General features: G+C 42.3%; 1 protein-coding gene across 3 annotated transcripts in view; it reads right to left on the bottom strand.

Moving 5' to 3' along the window:
- The window catches only part of LOC129406477 (leucine-rich repeat-containing protein 37B-like), a 90,544-nt gene that overhangs the window by 53,777 nt on the left and 19,807 nt on the right, over positions 1–16,960 (bottom strand). The window contains exon 3 of one of the 3 annotated variants that reach the window (XR_008631018.1): positions 4,991–5,057. The exons of the other annotated variants lie outside the window; for them this stretch is intronic. The gene's annotated coding sequence lies outside the window, so the exon portion shown is untranslated. Of the gene's footprint in view, positions 1–4,990; positions 5,058–16,960 lie in introns of those variants that run through there. 3 annotated transcript variants of the gene reach the window in all.

Below are 16,960 nucleotides of genomic sequence, written 5' to 3'. Positions count from 1 at the left end.
CGCACAAATCACACTCCTGCACTCGTTCGGACCGGTCCTCTTTCACGCCGGTGTGCACCCCACGCACCACATTCACACAGAAATTCTTAAACCTGCCCTACGGGCGTCCACATTACTTTTGGTCTTGTCCCCCTGACAATGGGGTTGCTACAATGTACATCGGGCTCTTTCTAATTAGAAACTAGCAAACTAGAGGCAAAGCAGGGGTGATCATCAGGATGCAAGGGAATTGAGAAAAAGCAGTCTTTTAAATCGAGTACTGTCTTACACATTTCTGAAGGAATGGCTGCTGGGGACGGCAGTCCAGGTTGAAGTACCCCAAAAAATGATCATGGTATTATTTACTGCTCATAGATCCCGTAGCAGTCACCAACTGCCAATTTTTTTTTTTTTTTTTTGTCTGTGTTCCAGGGAGAGGGGGTGGCGATATAAAAGCTATCTGTATAAAGATTAAAGGGTTGAGGGGTCGAGGCAAATAATTTGGACACGGCAGCAAGTTCAAAACCAAGGAAAAGCTGGGGAGGGTGCATCTGGATTATCCTAGGAAATGCGGAAACTCCTGTGTTACAGCGTCTGAGTCAGACGCTGCGCAGCCGAGTGAAGCAGGTCAGCGGCTGCACCGGCCAAGAGGATGTCGTCCATGTAACGAACAAAGTAGATCAAAGTAGATAGATGGAAGGATAAAGAGCTCGAAAAGGGTCGATAATGGAAGCGACGTAATTTTGGCAAAGGGTAGGGCTATAGGCCATGCCTTGGGGCAGAACTTTCCAATGGAAGCGAGGGCTGGGGCCCAGCACAGTTTGTGATAGGGAGAGAAAAGGCAAAATGCTTGCAATCCTCTGGGTGGAGGGGAATGGAGAAAAAGCAATTCTTAAGAATAAGGACAATCTTAGAGTTGCCGTGGGGAATAGCCGATGGGCAAGGGAAACTAGGCTGGGTGGCGTCTATGGGGATCATAGTTTTATTTATTTCCCGGAGGTCATGGAGGAGCCTCCAGTCACCGGATTTCTTTTTTTATCACAAAAATGGGGATGGGGTGCCGGGCTGTACCTGCACTAACAACTTGGCGGCCTGTAATTTTTCAATGGGAAGGGGCCCTTGGTGTCAATTAGTAAAAAGCCCATTTGTGAGAGAATATCCCTGCCCCAGATATTGACAGGGAGCCCAGGCAGAACATAAGGGCATACAGTCCCAGATTTGCCCTCCTCGGTGCGCCAATCAAGTGTGGACAAACTTAACATAGGGTTTTGGGATTGGCCTGTACCCTGAAGGTGAGTCAGCGAGGAGGTGAGGGGCCACTCTTTTGGCCAGTCTTTTTTGGCAATGATCGTTACATCTGCACCAGTGTCAATCAGACCCGAAAGCTCCTTCCCATTGATTTCTAAAGTCATCATGCCCTTGTCCGGGGGCAGGGATTCGGGTCTCGAAGGGTGGGGATCAGAAGCAACAGTAGGAAGGTCCGAGAGGGATTGGGCGCGAGAGGCGGCATGGGAACAGCCCCTGGAGACCACCTCTAAGCGCTCTTGGGCCGTGCTAATAATCTGGGCCGAACGGGGGTTGTCGTGGACACTAGTGATAATGGATTTGAGGAGTGACCAGTATTGGAGCATAAATCTTTTGTCAGCCTCCAACCCTTTAGAAGCAAAAAAAGAAGTGAGCTCGGAGCCTACCCGCTCCCAAGAAACACAATTGATCGTGGGACAAGGAACAACAAACCAGGGACAAATCTTGTGAACAAAAGGGAGGGACTTTAAAATAACCCTATTCCTAACCTCGATGTGTCTGTCACGTAAGTCTTCCTGAATGCCTTCAATAAATTCAGGTTCCTGACTGATTCCTGACCCCATCTTTAAGAGGGGTGAATGGGACGGCGGTGAAAAGGTACCTTATTAGACTAACCCAGCTCTGCGTCACCCCTAGGGGGCTTACCTGACGCCTTATGAGTGGCTCCGAACTCGTCGCCGCTTTGCCGTCCGATCGGGTGGCCTAACTCACGAACCCACGCTGGGCGCCAGTTGCGCGTTCCCCTGGAGATCTCTCCGGCCCGCGGAGAGACAACAGTGGAAAGCGCTCCTAATTAGGTGGATTCTGTGAGGGTCCCGACCTGAAATAAGACTAGTGAGGTTAGTAAACAGGGGGCCCAAGACGACACATGCCGATCAAGGGCAACTTTATTAACTGCCACACTGGCTTTATACTTTTCTTAGCAGGGGGTTGGTACATAAGTTGTCAATCATCAGGGAAGTGTCTTCTCAGACCAAATAAGGAAAGGTTCGGGGTGTATTAGGTGGGCTTACAACATTCTTCAAGAGTAGATTGAGAAATAGTGGGGAGGGGAAGGCAAGGGTTTATCAGGCAGGAGCATCTGGCAGGAGGAATGCACAAGGTAGAGGAAGGTATTCTACTTAGGGGCTTAATGGCGTCTCTTAGTTAACTGCCCTGGGCTACTTTTACCTCTTGAGTTTGGCTATTTCCTTTGTCACAAGGGCACCTTTGCCTCAGGTCAAGCAAAGCTGGTAATGGAATTTTCCAGTTTGTCCAGGGTAAAGGTTTCGGGGTCCTCTTTCGTTCAGGGTCCTGGGCAGTCCCCAACATGGGTCTAGGTGTCTACCCTCTTTTTTGGTATTCTGAGAGCATTGTGGTGTTTTTCCTGTGTTCTACCTTTCTCCTACTCTCTTTTTACAAGATTCTGTCAAGATGTCTGTGTGACAATAGCCCAACAATTCCTACAACAGAACTCTCCTCGTGATAATCTCACATGTTCTTAATAGTACTGCTATAGAATCACTCTGTTTAACCCAAGTATTTCATATTTAAATTTTCATTTAAGTTATAGATAATTCAGAAATATGTTGACATAGGGTTTAAGAATGTATTGTAAATCACAATGATGAAACTACACATATGTTTTAAAATTCTGGGTTAATGGGATTCAAGTTAAGTTCTTTATTTTTTTTCTATAATTCAGGTTTATTTTCATTTTTAAAATAATTTTTTTATTAAACTGGCTTTAAAAAGTTTTCAATAAAGGCCAGAAATTTAAAAATAATAATATTCTAGGTTTTGCAGAGCATATTTTTATGATTTTTTTTCTTTTACAGAAAAACACAAACATCGACTTTATATACACAAACATAGTTTGAGCTTCCTCTTCAAGCTGTGCTCTCCCGTGTGTCTCGCTTGCTAGCAACTATGTTCCTTGGCTTATTCACTTGCACTCTGGAAACCCGGTGCTCTCTCTCCAACATCGCCCTCTTTTCTCTCCTCCCACATCTTCCAAGGCACGTTTTAGTCAATAAAAACTAACCTGCTTCACTGTTGCACCTCTTGAAATTCTTTCCTGCAAGGGACAGGTGGTGGACCCAGGATGCCTGTGATGAGGTTAGGACTGCTTTCCTGTTCCTGCTGGTGCAGGCTGGCAGATGTACTTTGTGGGAATAATAAAACTAAAGAAGAAATTCCCTAGCCACAAAGTAGCTCAAGGCTTGATGATCACATCATTTGAAATACAAATCCTGAGCTCTTGGAAGAGAAACTGAGGTACCACCAGGATGCAAAAATCCAAGGCCCCACCCAGAAAAGGAGAAGTTACAAAAGAATCCATGAGATTATAAAGAGAACATCAACAGTGCAAGACATTCCTGTTCAACACCCAGACTAAGTTTTAGTATGCACAACTCCAGGAAAGAACAAGATGGCCACTCAATACCCCTATCGCAAACCACAACACCCAAAGGAGAGAGAACAACCTTTTGGAAGGATTGAATAAAAGCACCTCCTGAAAGTTCTCAGGGCTTGCTCTTCACACCCTGAATATCTCACTTGCTTCTTTCTCTGTTTCTTTGCTGGCTTATTTGCACTCTGGAGAGCCTGTGTTCTCTCTTGAACACATACTTCTTAATTTCTCTCCCTCACATCTTTCTAAATAAGTTTTAATAAAATCTATCTTGCTTCAGAGACAAAATTAAAAAAAATAAATAATAACATGGGGCCGGAGGGATAGTACAGCGGGTGGGGCGTTTGCCTTGCACGCTGCTGACCCGGGTTTGATCCCGGGCATCTCATATGGTCCCCCCAGCACTGCCAGGAGTAATTACTGAGTTTCCTGAGTGCAGAGCCAGCAGGAACCCCTGAGCATCGCTGAGTGTGATCCAAAAAGCAATAAATAAATAAATAAGTAAAAATTAAAAATAAAAACATGAACATATTTGCATAGATCTTTGTTTTTATTTAGTAGTGCTCAGGGGCTACTTCAGGGACATTACTGGGGGGTCAGGGAATGGAGAGCCCAGAACCATGTCCTGCTGGGAGTCCATCCTGGGCCTCCTGTTGCTAAGCATCACACTCACCATTTGTGCAATCTCCCCAGCTGACAAAAACAATTCTTAACTTAATGGGCTATGTAAAACAGGACCATGTGTTGGATTGGATTCAGGATTAAAGGAACTCTACATGGACATAGAAGAGATGGTAAATTAGCACTTACTTTAGGTTTATATGGGAGTTACAGATATAAGTACTTTTCATCTATTAGTAAAGTTTGAAAAAAAACCTTTTGTGAAGCAAAATAGTTTATATTGAAAGAAACTTTCTTAGAAAGATGTGGAGGGTGGGAAAGAGAAAGAATGTGTTCACGAGATAACCCAGAATTCTCCAGAGCAGAAAAAGCAAACAAAGAGTCATGGGGACAAGTAAGAAAAGTACATGATCCAGGAAGAACATGGGCTTGAAGAGTAAGCCTAGAGGTTTTTTATATATGTACATGTATATATATATATATATGTATATATATATATATATATATATATATATATATATATACAGGCAAATGTAATTTAGTGCCAGAAATGACATGAGAGGTTGTTAATGCTATAATCACAAAACTATGGAATAGTATTGCTGGAAGAAATGATAAAGATTAACTTGTACACCCTTTGTTTTATAAGCAACAGATCTAGAAACTCATAAATAAATGATTAACTTACAAGTACTTGAGGGATAGCAGACCTTCAAATGAATCCTTATGTAATTCAGTCAAAGAATTGTCACTGAGAAGTCTGCGAAATGGAAAAATTATTTCTGGACCAAAATGCAAAATAACTATGACTACTTACTACATAAGACTAATTCTTACACATAATAATGGTGCTTTCTAAAGACCCCAATTCTTATTTAACTTAGGGATAGTGATCTCTATTTATACTCTTTGTTTTGTCCACACTTATATCCATCATGCACACAACACAGCTATTGACTCTTCTCACCAAGTAACCTATATAAAGCATATTATCTAGGTCACAAAATCTGTCAGATCCAAATTCTGAGTGACACCAGGACCACAGGATTGCCACTCCCTCCTCTCTTCCCAAACATTACTCTGGATACCTCATAAAGAATAAAATTAAGCCTGTAAAGGAAACCCTTCGAAACTGAACACCATTAAATTTTTGTTGTTGTTCTGGGAAGTAAAATGAGCACAAAATGCACATGACAAATACTCAAGAACGATTGAGGCCAGAGCAATAGTACAGAGGGGAGGGCGTTTGCCTTGCACATGGCTTACTGGGTCAGACCCGGCACCCCATATGATCCCCCAGGAGTAAACCTTGAGCCCAGAACCAGTGGCTGTGCACCCCCCAACATGAAAGAACAGTAAAGCAAAGGCCCCAAGACATATTCCTGACAAGAAGTACAGATTCACAGAGGCCCCAAATGTGCCCCTCCCAATCACACTTTCCTCTATCACACACCCCTGGCTTTAATGAACATTTCTTTATTATTTGGTGGGGTTCCTTTGGTGCATTGTTTTGTTTGGGGGCCACACCCAGGTGTGATCCAAAAAAGCAAAAAATAAAAAAACAAGAATTAAAATTAAAAAAATTAAAAAAGAACTAAATCATGATTTTAGTGACAAAGGGAAGGCACCATACAAGGCTATGTCTCAAAGGCTCTGTGGTAGGTATATTCTGTCAGTGCTATTACCATAGAGTTTTGACGTCTGATCTATTCTGGACATTCCTGAATAGGTCAATGGGAAGGGAGAAATTAGTCAAGATCATGGCACAGATCTCACACTGATGATATATTTCAAATGGGCAAATTGAAACTTGACACCTATAGACTACTCTACTAGAAAGCAGAAACTTGACATACCTCACAAGGCTAATATTCCAAGAGTAGCACTCCACATTTAATGGGGTTTAAAGTAAAAGGTAACCAATCTTAGGAGGAAATTTTTACCCTGGGGACTGCCCTTCCTTTCTCTGTCCATCAGATTTTCTTCCCTGGTTCTTGGAGGGTCAGATCGATCGATCAGGTATGTATGAATGCACATGCATATGATTTTGTTGCCTTTCTGTATGTCTGTCTGTGTTAAGTGTTTAAATATTGAAGTCAGATTGAAATCAGAATTAAAGGTAAGTAATAAGTACTCCAAAAAATTTTTTAAAGTTTGACTGTTTTTTGGAGCTTATGAAGACTTGTAAAATTAGAGCATGAAACCAAGGTAAAAATTGTTAAAGATTGGTGTAAAAGATTCATGATTTGAAATATCTAAAGTATAAGAACTATTAAAATTAATTAAAAAGATGTTTTCCTCATGCTTTGTAAAAATAATACAAGTTTTTATTAGTTAGTACATTTTTTCTCTAAATATGTACATTATAATTTTTGTTTGTATCTGCACTATATTGAGTTGTTAAAAAGAATTGAAATAATTGTACATAAAAATAGGTTCAAAAGATACTGGTTTAGTTCAAAACATAAGTTTTAAGAGAAAACAGGTTTATTATATAAGACTGGATGATATTCCATGCATATTTTATCCGGGCATCTGTGAAGTTTGAGAAAGAGGAAGTTTCTAATTTGGCTTATGGATGCTGGCGATTCATCTTTGTCTATGAAAGAAGAATCTGATACCGAGAGTGTTTCGGCAGTTACTGATTGTAGAAAAAGCTGGACTGTGAAGTTCGTCCAAAAAGGCATGAAAGTGTTGTTTTTGTTTAGAGACTAATCGGTCTTTTTTGACAAATGTCTCTGAACGAGGACTGGAACTGATATATTGCTTAATGTGTGTAAACTCTGTATTGTAAAATGAAAAACAATTTCTGTAGAGTAAGTTTAGATTTTCTTAAGATTTTCTTGAGGTATTACTGGAAGGATTTGTGAAAATGTTTGTATTTTTTATTACTGATCATTTTAAACAAAAAAGGGGGAAATGTTGGTGTACACATCCCATAATCTCAGGCCTAGCTAGGCTTGGAAGTAAAGTAAAAAAAAAAAAAATCGTTTTTCCTGTTGCTGTAACTTTAACGGACCATACTAACGGCTGTAACTGACTTTGATACTGTTTCCCTTGAGGAAGTTAATTTGCATATTCTGCCTATGTGGCTGAATATCATTGGTTAAAACATCAACCTAGTTAATAAAAGGGGACTGAACAAGCTGCTCTCCAGCAGGCCACAACACAAAAACGCTGGAGACAGTTATGTGATCCTCCCAGAAAATGTATATTTCTTTTGCATGCATATCTTAAATGCCTCAGACTGTCTGACCAAATCTTACAGCAACATTATTGCAACACATGGTGCCCAATGCAGCTGGAGTGATAGCACAGCGGGTAGGGCGTTTGCCTTGCACGAGGCCGATCCAGGTTCAATTCCGAGCATCCCATATGGTCCCCTGAGCACCGCCAGGGGTAATTCCTGAGTGCAGAGCCAGGAATAACCCTTGTGCATCGCTGGGTGTGACGAAAGAGAGAAAGAGAAAGAAAGAAAGAAAGAAAGAAAGAAAGAAAGAAAGAAAGAAAGAAAGAAAGAAAGAAAGAAAGAAAGAAAGAAAGAAAGAAAGAAAGAAAGAAAGAAAGAAAGAAAGGAAGGAAGGAAGGAAGGAAGGAAGGAAGGAAGGAAGGAAGGAATAAAGAGAGAAAAGAAAGAAAAAGAAAGAGAGAAAAGAAAGAAAGAGTGAAGAAAGGAAGAAGAAAAGTAGAAAGGGAATAAAGAAATATAGATAGAGAAAAAAGAAAGGGAAGAAAAGGAAAGGGATTAAAGAAATATAGGTAGAAAAAAAGGCAGAAAAACAAAAAGAGAAAGAAAGGGAACAAAGAAAGATAAGCAGGACTTAAGAAAAAAAGGGAAAAGAAGAAAAGGAGAAAGAAAGAGAGAAAGAAATAAAGAATAAATAAAGGAAGAAAGGGAAAAAAGGGCAATGGGTAATTCTGTAACATCTCAGCAGGATGCCTATGTTGACACTTTGAACTCTCTAACAAAAGCAGCTGGTCTGCCTTTAAAGGAACAGATAATAAGATGCCTCCTTGAGAGAATACAAAAGTACTGTCATTGGTTTAAGCCAAAAAATATGGAAAATTTCAATTTAGATTTATGGATAAAAGTAGGGAGAGAATTGTGTTATGCACAGGAAAACGATATTTACATTCAAGCCTAGCTAGGCCAGAGATTCTGGGATGTTGTACACCAACAACCAGGAAAAACGGGCTAAGAAGACTGGGTCAATGGTTGAACTCAACCACAGATGTGTGTGGGGCAGAGGGTATGCAAGAAAGAGAAGACGCCAGTATGACAGTAATTGTTGGGAATGATCACATTGGACAAACATTGAGTGTTGAAGGTAGATAAGGGGATATTCTTGATAACCTTCAGTATCAATATTGCAAACACAATTCCCAAAAGCAGAGAGACAGAGATAGAGAGGCAGAGACAGAGAGAAGAAAAGTGCCTGCCTTAAGGCAGGCAGAGTGTGGGGGGTGGGGTGATGGGAGGGAACATGGGAACACTAATGCTGGGAAATGCACACTGGTGGAGGGATGGGTGTTGAAACAGTATACGACTGAAACCTACTCATGAGCAACTACCATGAAACACTACCATGGACAGTACTGTAAAACAGTAAACCATAATGGCTACATAAAAAGATATTTTAAGATATGAACTAACTAGTTATAGCCTTTTCCATTCTTGCCAATTGGCATCAAATTCCTATGATTACCATGCTTTCATTAGCTAAAACGTCATTTATTGCTTGTATTCAAGTTGTATTCAAGTTTAATGACATACAAAACTCAAGTCGGCTACTTTGGATGTCAATATTTTTCTATATATCACTTGTGTCTAAAGTGACTTATCAATAAAAAAGCAATAAACACAGTAAAATGGGCAAAGGACCACCAATTCAAAAAAGGTTCAGTGAACATGAAAAGTATTTAAATTCAAAAATAAACAGAAAAATTAAAATATGGACTGGATCCCTTTTGTACAGTCATCAGACCAGCCCCCAAATGAAGAATGTCCAGAGGTGGATGGCATGGAGAATCAATGCTTTCATAAACAGTTAAATTAGCACAAATATCTTTATGTCAACGAAATTTTCTTAACGACACATTCTTCAGCCCAGAAAATCCATTTCTAAATATCTATTAAACAGACCAATCTGCCCACATTCACAAGCCAGTGTGCTGTACTAATACATGTGACAAAAAGACAAAAAAACATATTTCTTACAGTATAGTGATTCGTACAGTATAGTGAAGATGCTATTGATGTTGGGCCTTGGCACAAGCATCCTACGAGCCACTTCTCTGGACTGAGACCAGTACAGGAGAGGGTATTCTTTGTGCAGGTAAAGAGCTCACATATGTTGAAGGTCATGGGTACATTCTGTTCCAGTTGCTCAGGAAAATCTACATGTGCCTTTTCTGAAGAAGATCGTACACAGGGCAGGGCAGAAGAGTGAGACAGGGAAGAATGAGCTGTCCTTGATGTTTCTGGTTGTGGAGTTTCGTCCAAAGATACAGATGTGTGTTCACCCAGATCTGTGTGCTGCTGCTGATGCTGTTCTGATGGCAATCCCTGTGTGGGGATTGTCGAAGTGATACTTGTTGATATGCTACCTCAGCTTTCTTTGGGGCCTTTGTAGGCTGACCTGGAGTCTCTTGCACGATGGAGATATAACTGAACAGCCTTCAGTGACAGTAACATCCTTGTTTATAGGTGGATATGCAACTTTACTCAGGTTTGAATGAGGACTCAGAGACGGTGTGATAGGTGTCTCATTTGAGTGTTCTGTAGCACTGGTACTCGTCAGGGTTGCAAGGGTTTATTCTTCACTGTGCGTTCTGGAGTTACAGCCAAATATTGATTTGAACCCCCAGACTGGGTAGAGCTGAAACTTTAGTTGAGCCAGATTGAATGAGTCTGCACATGCCCTGATGGTTTTGTCACAGTGTGCTCTGTGGGAGTGGTAGTCTTCTTCAGGGTCGCAGAACCTTTGCTCTTCCTACTTGGTTCTGCCGTGATAGTCGTGACATGGGCTGATGATGGATGCTGAGTTGATGCTGAAACTGTTTGTTCCAAATGCTCTGGAGCCTGAGGCAAAAGGATATCAGTTGGTAGCTTTGAAAGCTGGGTGAGGGTCTCCTGCATAGGTGAAGAAATTTCCATTTCCTCAGCAGGTTCCTTGTCTGGTGAAAGCTGAGTTTGAGTCTGTCCTGAATGTAGAACTACCCTCTCACTCTGGAACATCTGTGTTTCTGAAGTGGTTGAAGATACAATCTGCCTGCCAGATAATTCCATGTTCTCAGAGAGGCCTGGAAATGAAGCCAGGACCTCCTGAGATGGAGATGATTCATCCTCCTGGGGAGATCCAGGAAACAGAGTTGGGTTCTCCTGGGAGCCTGGAGATTGCGCTTGGCTCTCTTGGGGAACAGACTGTGATGCTATCATCTCAGGGTGCTCTGTAGACTGAGCTGCGTTTTCTTTTTTTCTTTTTTTTTTTTTTTGCTTTTTGGGTCACACTCAGCAATTCTCAGGGGTTACTCCTGGCTTTGCACTCAGGAATTGCTCCTGGCAGTGCTTGGGGGACCGTATGGGATGCCAGGGATCGAACCCGGGTCGGCCGCGTGCAAGGCAAACGCCCTACCCGCTGTGCTATCACTCCGGCCCTAAGCTGCATTTTCTTGTTGGAATAAAAATATTTGAGAATCATTCGAAGGCTCATCTGTAGTCAAGTCCTCCTGAGAGACTGAATGTTGCGGTGGGGTCTCTTTCTGGTTTACAGATCTGGTTGTTGCAGTAGTCTGTAGAGGACGAGCTGAGACCGGATCCTGAGCAAATGGTTTAATCTCAGGGTGCTCTAGTGAGTTTTTTGGGATCTCCTGAGAGACTGCATAAGTGTTCACCTCAGGAAGATCTGGAGTCTGAGCAATGGCCTCTTGTTGACCTGGCGTAGCTTCAATCTTTTCAAGGCTGACTGCAGGGTGATCAGAGTCTTCCTCATGGACCCCGAACCTAGAGAAAGTGTCATTTTAGATAACACTGGTTGTGGTTGCTGAGCTTCACCGAGATCTAGAGGTGACGCTGTGACATTCTGATGTACAGATTTAGCTACAGGATCCATAGTTAACTCTGTAGACAGATCTACACTTTGTGCACCTTGGAGCCTCACTGTCAGCTTGGATTCTTAAGTGGGCCCTCCTGCTGAATTTGAGAAGACTGAAGTCCTTCAGACTGTGTCGGGACTTCCTGATTGACTGAAGAAAGTATGAAATGATTCCCTCCTCATTTCAGAGGGAGTTGAATACAGATCTGGGCCATCTTGTTGCAGTGCCAAAAGTCCCAGCTTTCCTGTGGAAACCAGAGAGTTGGCTGGGGTCTCTCACTGGGGTGGTGAAGTTGTGCTAACCCTCTGAGCCTCAGATTTAACTTTGGGCAATGTCAGAGGCAGAGGTTGATCCCGACTCACAACAGAATCTGTTGACACATCAGGTTCTGGAGGATAAGTTATTTCATTACAGAGCCCTAGATTTTGATTTGTGGTTCCCTTTTTGGGTAAGGGGGCGGGGCCTCATTCAGGGTTAAAGATTCCATATTATAAAGAGGGGCTGAGTGTGTTGTAGCCTGCTGCCCACGTGGAGAATGCCCTGCTACTGTACTGGGGTGCACTGTTACAGCAACAACCACGTTGGCAGGTTCACTCACGACACTGGGGATGTGTGAAGGTGAAGCGTGAGGGGGTCTTGGTGAAACTGTCATCTTCTGATTCTCCAGAGTCTGGCTTGGGAATGCTTCGTAAGTCTGAGCTGGAGAGTTTGGAGTTTTAGGAGAGGTGCCTGGCTGAGTCGAAGAAATGACTACCTCAAGATGTTCAGGAATCTTAAGCATGACGTCCTGCTGGGTTGCGGAAGATAAACCAGTTTTAGTGGTCTCAGACTTGTTACTTTCAGGTTTCTTACGATGAGCCTTATACCTCTTTGCAGTCTGAGGTAGCAACTGATAACTTTTGGAAATTTTAGGTGCTGATAAAGAAAACTTGGATGACAGGGAGCCAGTTCCAGATAGAGGGTGGAGCAGATCCCCTTGAGTGGTTATGAAGGTAATCATGAAGGTTCTCTACAGGCTGGGACGATTCTTGCTCCATAGTAGAAAAGCTTTTCTCTGGGTGCTCTGGTCCTTGAGTCTGCACTTCATGTAGGACAGAAGGTTCCCCGAGCACTGTGAGGTCGGTGCTTTCATATGATGAAAATGTAGTCTTTGTCCTGGCTCAAAACCTGGCTCAGAACCTGATGCCCATCAGGTACAGAACTCAGCTCCGCATATCCCATGTGTGGGATAGCTTCTTGTTCCCTGAAGGCTCACTTGTCGGTGAGCCTCTAGATGCTCCATGAGGAATGGAGTCAGGGATCAGAGACGCCTTTACCTGCACTGTCAGGGAATCCTCCAGATAACCGTGAAAACCTGATGTGCTGCTTCTAAGGTTCTCTTGAACAAGCTCCCTTTCTACCTCAGGGCTCAAATCTTGTCCCTGTACACCAGAATTTAATCTGTGGGGACTCTGGGTGGGAGAAATGGTAACTGTATCAGGGCAGGGAATATCCAAGGCAGTGCAGAATTGAAGGGAAGCTATACTAAGCTATAATAAGCTATACTAAGATTATTCAGGGTGCCTCAGAACCCTATGCAGACTTCACAGGGAGGTTGATGGAAGCCATAGAAAAGCAGGTGAAGGGTAAGGAAACTCAGGAGCTTCTGTCAAAAGAACTGGCCTTTGAAGATGCTAATGAGGATTGCCAGGCCGTGCTGTGCCCCATTAAGGAGGAGGAGGAGGACATTATGGGGTACTTTAAGGCATGTGGGAATGTTGGTTCTATCAAGCACCAGGCACCTATGAATGCTGTTGAGGCCTATGCCATACAGAGGACAGATCAGGGCAAATGTTTTAATTGTGGGAGATCAGGCCACTTCCATAAGGACTGCAGGGCACCTCCAAACAGTGCCACTGTGAGAACACCACCTGGACCTCGTCCATGATGTTGTAAGGGAAAACATCCATTGGGCCAGAGATTGTCCCTCCCATCTTGGCGTGGCTGGTGACCCCAATTCGGGAAACTTACAGTGGGGCCGGCCCCAGGCCCCACAAAATCAGGGGACATTCCCAGCTCTAGACATTCCCTTCTCTACAATGTGTAGCATCAAAGTTCCAGGAAGTAGATTCACTGCAGGGCCTCCTCTTAGCCTAGAGATTGTTTATTCTCTTCAAGGCTCTCTGCAGTGTGAATTAGATTTAGGGTTTCTGGCTGGCTTGATGTTTCACCCTCATTGGTGACTCTTGGAGTTCTGGTAATCTGCAGATAGGCAGGTTTGATGGTGACAGAAGATATATTTGAAAGATGGGCTTCTTTCTGGATTGCAGACAGCTCATTCTTTGGATGCTGCAGTAAAGACTGCACTACCAGTTTCAGGCATGACTCTGAAGGCTGAGCTTCCACCTCCTGAGGCACTGGAGATCCCCCTTCCTCAGCAGCCAATGTAGGCTGAACTAAGGTTTTTGGCAGGACTGAAGCAGTATGACCCTCTTCAGGGGTACTGGACAGCAAATCTGAGTCCTGAACTAAAGAGGGTTTTGTTTCTAGGAGATACTGGAAGTGCAGCTGGGGTATGTTGTGTGCTTGCTGAAACTTCAGCTTCCAGGGCCTTAAAGGGAAGCTGTTCTATCTTTTCAGAGGGTTCTGGATGCTGGGACTGGGGTGAAAAGGATTCAATCTTGTGAGGGATCTGTGGATGTTGCTCTGAACCTCCCAGTACATCCAAAGTTTCACTCTACTCAGGATAAGATATCCATACCAGAATCTAAATAATCATTCTGCATTTGCTGTGGCAGACGATGGGGTCTCTTAGATTTTCTGGGAGTTCCAACAATTTTAGCGGCATGGTGACGGCCAACTAGACCCTCCCTCCTGTTTTCAGGAGAAATAATGAAGTTTAGTACTTTTGGAATCTGTGCACTAGAGGTGGAGCAGGCATTTCAAATGTCTGGTCTTCAGGTTGTTCTAGATCTACAGTTGGAATTGTGCTTGTCCCTCTAGGAGACAAATCTAGAGGTGGACTCTGATCCTGAGTCCATCTTATCATTGGATCAACTGGGAGCCTCTGATGTGTTGCCAGCTTGTCATTCAAACCCTGGTGTGGAATGGCAAATCGATGGGATGTAGAGGGTAATTCTGGGTTTTTGTTTTTGTTGTTGTTTTGCTTTTTGGGTCATACCCAGCGATACACAGGGGTCACTCCTGGCTCTACACTCAGAAATCACCCCTGGCGGTGCTCAGGGGACCATATGGGATGCTGGGAATCGAACCTGGGTCGGTCGTGTGCAAGGCAAACGCCCTACCCGCTGTGCTATCGCTCCAGCCCCCTACAGAGGGTAATTCTTTACCTGAATCTTCATCCAGGGTGGGAATGAAACTCTTAAACTTCTGTGGCGGTAACAACATCCGGGGAACAGTTGAGGTGAAATGGTGATGAAAAAACCCGGACTTGGTCTGGAGTTGAAGGGCATGAGGCAATTCAGGTGCAAGAACATGGGAAGGTGAAATCCAGGGCTTGGAGGGCCCTGAGGGGTTGGGTATCAGCAGGACTGGGTACAGGACCTGCTTCAGGATCAGAGGTCCCTGCATCAGCAACCACATTGGTCGCCACATGAGGAGACATGAGACATAGGACATATAGCTGTTGCCAATGATGTAGGCAGGTAGATAGGGAAAATCCCTGGGCAATGAAAATTTAGATTTAACAGTTAAGCTGACAGGGCTTAACTTTGCCCTGGGGACTGCTCCTTCCTTTCTCAGTATATCAGTTTTCTCCCTGCCATTTTTGAAGAGTTAGATCGATCAATCAACTACAGACGTGTGCACATGTAGTGGTGTTTTTTTAGTCAGTTCATTGTCTGTCTGTCTGTCTGTCTGTCTCTATGTTGTATACTCGAGTGTTGGAGCCAGAGTGAAAATCAGTAGTAAAAATTAGACCTGGGGAAGCAGGATCACCACAAGAGATCAAAGTGATATGCAGTCCAGCAATTTAAAGGGTCGAGGTGCTTTTTGGAACTTGTTAGACCAGGTTTAAACAAAGATTTCTTATGAGAATGTTGAGCCTACAGAGAAAGCAAAATTCTCAATCTAGATTTCTTATTGTAAGAAATGGCTATTAAAAGTTGTAATTCTTCTGAACTTCAGAATCTGTACTATCTAGGAAGAGCTGCGGAAGTAATACTAAAACTAAAGTGAAATAAAAGTTCAGAGGATGCAAGGCTTTATCTTACAAGCCTCAGCCAATCTTAATGAGGAATTTAGCTGTTTTACAAGTAACAGAGGTACAGAAGCTATCAAAATTAAGTTTTCTTATGTTTCCATAAACATTGACAGTCCAAGTGTTTTTTCTATGCTATATCAAAGTTTGGTTAAAAACAAAAAACAAAAAACAAAAAAACAAAGGGTTCTTTCTGTGTCTGAAAGCATGTTTGTATTGTGGAATTGTTAAAGTTAGAAAGTTCATGATTTGAAATAACTAAGGTACAAGAACTATTGAACTTAAGCCAAAGAAGGTATACTCATGTTTCATAAAAATTGATGGTTTTAAAAAAATCGATGGTCTTATGCTATTGTGTCAATGTACATATGCATCTGCATTGGATTATTAGAATGTGAGCTGAAATAATTGTGGAAAAACAGGTTCAAAGAGTAATGGTTTAGTTAAAATATGATTTTTTAGAGGTATGAATTTGGTTGCAAAACTTATCCTACTGTATTTTATTTGATCTCTGAGATTTTTGGTAACTAAACTTTCTAGAGATACTTAGCAAAGAATTATAATAGATTAATCTCAGGTGTCAGTCTGATAGTCTGAAGCCATAGCATTGCGCCTAGGTTAAAGCTTGAGATAAGAATGGAGATTTTTGTGGAAAATGTGGGAACTTTTACTGACTATTGTTAATCAGACTGGCTGTTAATCAGTCTGTCCAGTACATAAAAATGCATGTTATTATTCTGATAACTTTATTCCATGCAAAGTTTTGTCACCAGGTATCAACTTGACCTTCAGAGACCTTCATACACAAGTGTGAAATCTTGTTCTAGTACCTTTTTGGTAGAATCTATGAAGACGATATTGGATGGATTATCTGGACTCCTATTACAGTGCTCTTAGGGAATAGAATTCTTCAAAAGTTGCAGGAAATCAAAGTTTTTTCAAATGTGATTAAATGGTTTAGACATGTTTTACTCTACACTGGACTTCTGGTACAGTGCTCTTATTAATGGGAAGTCAAGGTTTTCGACATGGGATTGAATGGGTTAAATATGATGTTAAATTGTATACTTTATCTCTACAGATTTTAGCTTCTTTGACTAGGACCCACAACAAATGGGTGTATTGCATCTCATTGTGAGTAAAGTGAAATGTTTGCTTTTCTCTTCTTTTGTACCTTCAGTATGTTTTTGATGCTTCATGGCACTATGTTGGTTTGCATAAATCCAAATAAAAGTCTTTCCTCTCTGTAATAGGGTCTACCCCTCTGCAGACAGGAAAATCAGTTATGGGACCCCAAAGCCCTCTTTCAGGGAAACAGTCAAGGGATTGGTCTAAATGACAGGAGCAGGTATTTAACAGGTACTGTTTCA

Source organism: Sorex araneus, chromosome 7 (assembly GCF_027595985.1).
Source record: "Sorex araneus isolate mSorAra2 chromosome 7, mSorAra2.pri, whole genome shotgun sequence".
NCBI lineage: Eukaryota > Metazoa > Chordata > Mammalia > Eulipotyphla > Soricidae > Sorex > Sorex araneus.
The sequence above is the reverse complement of the archived record's forward strand: the minus strand, read 5'-3'. Positions and strand labels throughout refer to the sequence as shown.